Raw genomic sequence first — 7,637 nt, 5'->3', positions numbered from 1 at the left:
CAGGATTGGGCCCCTGTTTTTGAATATATAATGTTCCTCTAAAATTTAGTTTGAACTACCACTAAATTAATTTCATGATCACTTGATACAGGTTTTCCCAAACAATGTCTCTTCTGATTTCTTGCACAGATTTTGCAGGTTTTTTTGCACAGATTTATAAGTTTTCCACTTAGGTATTTTCCTATCTTGCCTTGACATGGTTTTATAAAAGGGTAAACAGTTGGTCTCTTTCCAGAGACACATGGCAGCCAAAAAGCTTTCTTAATGTGTCCCTTGAGAAGTCTCTGGGGCAGAGGAGTCCCACATGTGTTAGATCTACCAGAAAATTCTCTGTCATACCATGTCCTGGTCTCTGTCACCAGTGCTGGGGGTTTAACCACGTATGAATGAAGACGTATTCCACAAATGTCAAAGCTCTGGTGCATCCTGAGAGGTGTGAAAGACACAAAAATTCAGAAAAGATTCAATGTTACTCTGAGTTAAATGGCAGAAATGTTAAGGCCTGAAGTTTATGAGATACTTAAGTCACCAAAACCCTTCTGGTCTTTGGCAGGATCGGTGATTCTGACCTTTGTATTTTTGTAGACCCATCCTCCTCCACAATTAATTTGATACAATCTTGTTTTGACAAATATGCACGTCAAACATTTTATTATCTTCTGGCATATTTTTCACAAAGGTCTACATCTGATTTGCACCTTATATTATTATTTTAGGCAGCTCCGACCCCAGAGTCTTTGCACTCCATATTCCCAAGACAAGAAATTGAGTGGCATGAATAATGAAGATGGGTGTGCTCACATAAATCAGAAGTCACCATGGTCACAGATGGCCTCCAGTGTCAAGACTGCCAGGTGACAGTGATTTGTAGGCAGTGCAGCAACGACAGGCCTTGAAGGGGATTTCTGGAAGACAGTCGGGGGTAGTTGAAGTTTGGCAGAAAATTTCATAGAAGAACGTGTCTAAATGGAAAAATGCAGACAAATAAGGAGATAAATGTTAGTGGAATAAAGGAAAGGCACAGAAAATCAGGTATTGCATTAAATAGTGAAGGAAGTCTTAGCAATGAAACAGAAACTGCTCCTTTGGTTTTGTTATAAGCACCAAAGCTGGTATTTTTTTAAATGAAACAAGATTTTTGGTTAGGTTTTAATTGTTCATCTTATATTACAAGCCTATATTAACAAGTTTGTTGGGTCTTTTTCCACTTGGAAAAAATAGTGACAACCCATGTTCTAAAAATACTAAGAAGTTTCACTGGAACACTGGTGAAAGGCTAAGTCTATTAGTATATTGTTAAGAAACAAGGTACACACAAAATCAATCTGATATAGCAAACACAACTTTGCATCCCTGCTCACCTATATCATGTTTGTTAGCTCTTTCTGAATCATATCTACTTGTAATTTTACTAGTAAAATCTTTGAGGCCAAATTTTTTAGGCAAAGGTAATAGCTCTTCCTAACTTAACTGATACAGGTGAGAAAAAACAGACAAGCTTCAGTACTGTCAGTTTCCTAAGCCTCTGACAGAAACACTCCATCATTCTCTGTAGGTTTACCCTCTCTGACCCTCTAACACAAACATCTGAATATGCCATTTAACTTGTTAGTAATGTAACTATAGAGAATAGCAAGTCTTGAGTAAGACATGGACATGTTCAGACAAAGAACAAAGTGAGGAGTCCAAATAAGCATCATTCTAGAACAAATTTGCAAACCTGGATTAGGTCCTGACAGAGTCCATGGCTTTCATTGGCCTCTGGGAATGATTGAAAGGAGGGAGCACTTGCAAAGACTATTCAATTATTGAAGATCTTGAAAACCATTATTCAATTTCTCTGTATATCAGAAGAGAAAGAGCAGGGCAAAAAAAAAAAAAAAAAACCCAAAACTATTCACCAATTTCCCTAAATTTCTAGGAAAGCAGAGAGAAATTTCACACCTTCCTTAGTGCCGTGTATTGAGGGCAAGTAGCCAGACACAAAACATGACAGATTTAGGAGCCACGCACTGGCCCATTGACTTGTTCCAGTATTAGTTATGCTAATATACAGAACCAGCTCTTTCTTTGCAAGAGAAAGATTCTGGGCATGTATCTGACTTTGGAAGGTGGCTATTTAGAAACTGAGTGGAGGGCTACTGTTCAAAGAAAAGAATTCAAACAAGCTCATTGTACTTGAAATGTATACAACTGTACAAGGTTACTGAAGAAAAACCCAACAACAAACTAAAACAAAGAAGAGAAAGTGCCTAACCATTAGTGACCTGGTTAGAAGGATTCTTCCTAACAGGTATCTGGTGTTGTTACCTAATGACCAAGCCTAACTTCAGAACTTTTTATGTGGGGATGAGCTACAGATCATTGCGTTGGTCTGTTGCATGTGGGAGGAAGCAGAAGCTCCCCAGGAGGGTGCCAAGCAACAGGCCGCTCTCCATATCCAGGGGACAGAGCAAGAATGTAGGAGAACACACGAGATCCTTCTTCCACTTGGTGCGTCTGGACTGATGCTGAGCACTTCACAAATGCTGTGCAAAGTTCATAGACAAGTTGGAACAAGACCAAAACTTCTCATGCAATCCACATCCCTCAGCTATTTTGAGTTTGTGTCAAACAGAAGTTTGGACATGGCTAATGCTTTTTCCAATTGTAGACTATAAAATCCAGGGATCATTTGGGAGCAGAGTTGTCTTATTGGGATCAAAAAGCAGCGAATGTCATGGTTCATAATGTCCACAAAATCCTGACCCAAATGTCACCAAAAGCTTACAAAATTCAAATGTCACTTTCTTGGTCTATCCCTGACAGAGAAAAGGAAATTAAAGCCATCTAAACCATGTGAAAAGTCTTGGCAAACCAGTTCTGTTACTTCATGAAAAGGTCTGGACACAGTTGCAGAATGTGTGTTTATCCAAAGCTGCTGAGCCATGAAAAGGTGGGGCAATCACTAGCAGAAGTACATTTAGTGGGAGGTATTATACAGCATGGTGATAGTATCATTTCATATATTATGTTATAGTATTACTACTAATATTATATTATTATTAAACATTTCTAGCAACATATCAACCTAGCCTAATAATTCATATTTCTGCTAATTTGTTAAAGCTCATCAGTAAATCAGAAAATTATGATTAATTCTGAAAGTACTGCTGCTCTACTTCCTAAAAAGCAGATTTTTAAACCAATTCTCTGCACATCACCATAATTATACACTAGAGAAAATTTCCATTAGAAATATAAATAAGATGGAATTCTCCACTAACAAAATAGTTGTATATTAAGACCTCTGATCATGAAACGCAAGACATGCAAGCTCTGGTTTGAGCTGCAGGCCAGCATATGCAGGTGGAATGAAAACTGTAACCAAATGTGATTATAGCTTTATTTTGCAAAAAACATGACTCATAATAGCCTCCCTTTCTCAAAAACTGCTTACCAGGATAATTGAATGGCTGTGTTTTCCAAACATTAGTGTTGGTGACTGAGGTCTTGTACAACACTCTCAGCTTTCCATAAAATATTAAAATGAGAGATGTTTATAAAAAGCGGACACCCTGAATGCACTAATCAAGTATCTTTGTGACATAAATGTCAAATAAATTAAATCTGAGGAGGTAGAAACATGTCCTGTAGCATTTTTACATGACATTAGGAATGCAGTAGCATGGTAGTTCAGAACAGAGCTGTAAGAAAAAGCAGCAAGGATAAGGAGGAAAGCAGCAATGGCAGTGAAATTTGTTTTAAGTGATTGCTGACTGCAGGTGCCCAATTTGAATTTTCTTGTGTCTGTACTTTTTCCCTCACAAGTGCTGAATGTCTGCAGTATGCAGCATTTTTGAAAACAGGTTTTAAGTTACATGGAGTTCAATTTAAATATATCAGGGATGAGGATTCATTCAAATGTTAGCTTTTTTTTCTTCCAACTCTAACATCAGTTAGAGTTGGAAGAAAAGCAATTTCTTTCATTTCATTCATTTTTCTGACAAAGAAAAATTACTTGGAGTTCAATGATATTCTGGTTTCCCTGATTATGTAACTAAATAGCTATAAAACAAACCAAGGATAGGTCCAGCACAGCTAACATGGAATGGGAAAATGAAACTGATTTGTCACTGCCTTCTGGGTGACAATAGGAAAGGCCTTCTCTGATTCAACTCCTGCCTCTGCATAGTGCTGGTTGAAATTTATTCCACCTTCGTAAAAATTGGGTGGACACGTTTTTCTTCTCTCCACCCCTCCATGGCTAAAGCTTCTCACACAGTATTCTGTTGACAGATTCTTCTGTTTCCAGGCAGCTGCTGAAGCATACCTTAGGAATTAATTTCTCTTACCATCAAAAGCCCTGGCTGGTGGTGTCAGAGTGCAGTATTTCCTTGCCTCAACCTTCAGGTCACTTTACATAAAGCTGTAGCATAAGGAGAATACTGAAGTTTTCCCAGAGTGTCATTTGATCACAAAGCAGAGTGTATGTCTCAAAGAACCATCTTTGGATTTATGGTAAATGCTGAAAAAAACCTAGAAAAAACAGTGCAAACCTATTTTCATCTAGTCATGTTTGAAATTAATGTTAAAGTTATATATCAAAGGCAAAGTAATCCAGTAGCACATTACCACACCCCCTTATCACCCAGATGCATAACTTTTTTTTTAATCAGATAATTACTACACAAAGACTATAAGTCTGTCAAACATAATAGGAGTGGGAAAGGAGGCTGTTATACAATGTTTTTATATCCCAAATACCACCTAAAGACTGGACTGTACAGGTGAAAGAGAAATTGTTTTTAGCTGTCCTATCTTGCACATGACTTCTCACAATAAGCACAAACTTCCTTTACATGTAATTGCAATAAAGGGCAGATGAAGGACAAATCTATTTGCTTTTTGCTGATTCACACTTTGCACAGCATCCAACAAAAATCTTACTCTCCAACTGCTGGTTTTGTGCAAACTTGCACTTGTTACAAGTTTATGTGAATTTCTCAACCTGAATGAGAGCAGTAGGACTTAAAAGAACTTTCACAATCTGTGTCAGAACCAGCACAGGAAGGAAACTTGTCTCCCAAGTCAGTGCATCTCTGGTGTGATGTTGATGCTGCAGTACCCGTTCTGGTGCGGAGGCTGCACAGTGGAGGCTCAAGTACATATAAGTGGATGGTATTGGTCTGGAGGAATGTGAGTTTTCCTCTTAGTGAATGCTTCTTACAGCCACTCAGGGGTCTACTATATGTCTCAGCTTCTAGTGCGCTATGGGCAACACAGGTACCAGAGATCTCCTCTCCAACAGAAATGTTACAGTCCAGTGTTTTCCAGACAAAAACCAAGCAAATCCTAGGGACTCTAAATCAGCTCTATCCGACTGAGAGCTGTACTACTTATAGATCCTCTAGGAATCAGTCCATACATAAGCAACGTCAGCAGTAATTAAAGTCATAGCATAGATGCCATGAATTTTTCCACCACAGTTTATTTAATTTTGCTAATGAATACATCCAATCTCAGCTTAAAATCATCTCAGGATTTCAAAGCAGTAAATCACTGCAGCATGAGACTGCTGGCATTGATGAAGAGGTGTCGGCCAAATCTCTTTTATGGGAATTCCAGAGACCAAATCTCTTCCTATTGCAGAGTGTCCCAGGAGACTGGGGAGAATGGCTTTTCCCAGCAAAGATGACCCTGGGTCTGCTCAACAATGGTAAGAGTTCAAACCATAGGCAATTTGTCCTGCGTTGCCTTTAGCAACACTGATATGAAAATAATGATAGATACCCTAGTGATAATAACTCCCGGCATCCTAGCTGGGCTATTTTAAAAGAGAAACAAGCCTTTCTCTTTTGCTAGCACAGGCACACCTCAAAATAAAGGCTGCAAAAGTGATACCTACCTGCCTTTGAAGTGGGTGTGCTGGGAGCTTGCCTGTACTGCTGGTGCGTGTTCCTGCAGCAGCATTATCCAACCGTTGCCTCATTCTGCTTCAGCCGCCTGGCTCTGGAAATGGGGCAGTGTTTGTGTAGCAATGCCATCTGCTCCCTTCCAGTCATGAAGGATGTTGAGGATAAGCTAGCAGGAGTGGTGATTCACTGCATTCCTCCCACCACCAACAGTGACCTGTTGTCACTGACTTGCATCTTAGTTACAGGCAAGTTTCTTTGCTCCATGCTCATTTCTCTTCCATAGTTCAGAGGAAGAAGAATGGGATGAAAACTACTGTCCTAATGACCTTCAAAAGATGGACCTGGCCTGGCACAGCATCTCTCAAACGAATCCACCAGAAACATTCTGCAAGGCCAGTATGGTTTCAAGCAAGTGCTAGTGTTGTCAGGACTCCATTCACTGTGCATTTTCTAAAGCCACATGTGCTATCACTAGCATGGATTGATCTACTTTACTAAGTATTTTATAAATGCTTACAGGAATCAAATACCAGAAAATGTGTGAGCATCATATTACAGTTTACTACTACAATAATTTTGTGGCTTGCACTGAGGTTTTACTACTGCTTTCCAAGCAGTGTCTACAGAAACATGAAAGAATTTTCTATGCTTAAGTAAATGCAGTTTCAGGAACAAGACATCCTCCAGCAGGAAAAGGAAACTCCTGCAGTACTGCTTGGAAGAGGTGCCACAGTATTTCATTAAAAGGAACAGAAAATTAATGATTGTTTCTATTGATGTGGTGTGTATTCAAACACTCATTAAATTGTTCACTGTTCAAAACACACACTAATATCACAACACGTAGCAAAATACACTTCAGTTGCTCTGACCAGTCTTCTAGAATCTCTGGACTTCTTAAAGCATTCTCTAATATGCATAAATATCCTATTTTCATTACATTTCTAATTTGCACCCAAAGAACAAGGATGCAGAGGTACTCCTAAAAGCTCCTCACTTCTAACAAGTCAAATTGACCTCTTGAAGAAAAAGCAACTGCTTCTGCATTTAATTTCTGCCACAAGTCTTTCTAATTCTTTGTGAGACAGACCCAGTCAATATTATTTGTTTTTTAATAAAGAAGAGATCACTGAGATTGATGGGAGGAGAGACTAAGGTGAAATTGCGAAGTGGTGCATTGTGGATAGCTACTTGTGCCACTGCTAGCAATAAGACAGTCACACAGGATCTAGAGAAGGCAAAGGCAATACTTTAGATTATGGAATGAGATTGTGATTGTGATACATTTAGGTGACCTCCAGGAAGAGGTTACAGATTCACATAGTACTCAGGTGGGTAAATCCTCACTGGAGGATAGTAGAGCATTACTGACACAGATGGTACTATTTACAAGATACCCACAGCTAGGGGTTAACTTGAGAGAACTACAAGTCACATACACAGTGCCTAACAGAACACACAAGAATATGTACTGAGATCCATGAGAAGGGAACATCAGAAAACGTATCCTAACATCACTTCTCAGAAAGCATCTGTTCTATATCTACCCTTATCTGTGAAAAACAGAATTCTGTAGCTGTTGAAGCTGCCCTATGTGGACACTCTGCATAAAGCAGGCTCATAACCTAGTGAATCCACTCAGCAAGGTATTTGTCCTCTGAAAGGGAATCCTTTTGTAGCATAAGGCAATTGAAGCTGTTCCTTCCTCAGCTCCTGCTATAGGAAATGCAGCTGAAAGGG

General features: G+C 39.1%; 1 long non-coding RNA gene across 1 annotated transcript in view; it reads right to left on the bottom strand.

The window, feature by feature from the left end:
• Positions 1-721: 721 nt before the first annotated feature.
• LOC127059751 (uncharacterized) overlaps positions 722-7,637 on the bottom strand; it is a 33,179-nt gene continuing 26,263 nt past the window's right edge. Inside the window, exons 5-7 of the long non-coding RNA XR_007777892.1 lie at positions 5,888-5,991; positions 4,335-4,518; positions 722-962 (exon numbers count right to left, since the gene is read on the bottom strand). This is a non-coding gene — a long non-coding RNA (uncharacterized LOC127059751). The remainder of the gene's footprint in view (positions 963-4,334; positions 4,519-5,887; positions 5,992-7,637) is intronic.

Source organism: Serinus canaria, chromosome 6, assembly GCF_022539315.1.
Source record: "Serinus canaria isolate serCan28SL12 chromosome 6, serCan2020, whole genome shotgun sequence".
Classification (NCBI taxonomy): domain Eukaryota; kingdom Metazoa; phylum Chordata; class Aves; order Passeriformes; family Fringillidae; genus Serinus; species Serinus canaria.
The sequence above is the reverse complement of the archived record's forward strand: the minus strand, read 5'-3'. Positions and strand labels throughout refer to the sequence as shown.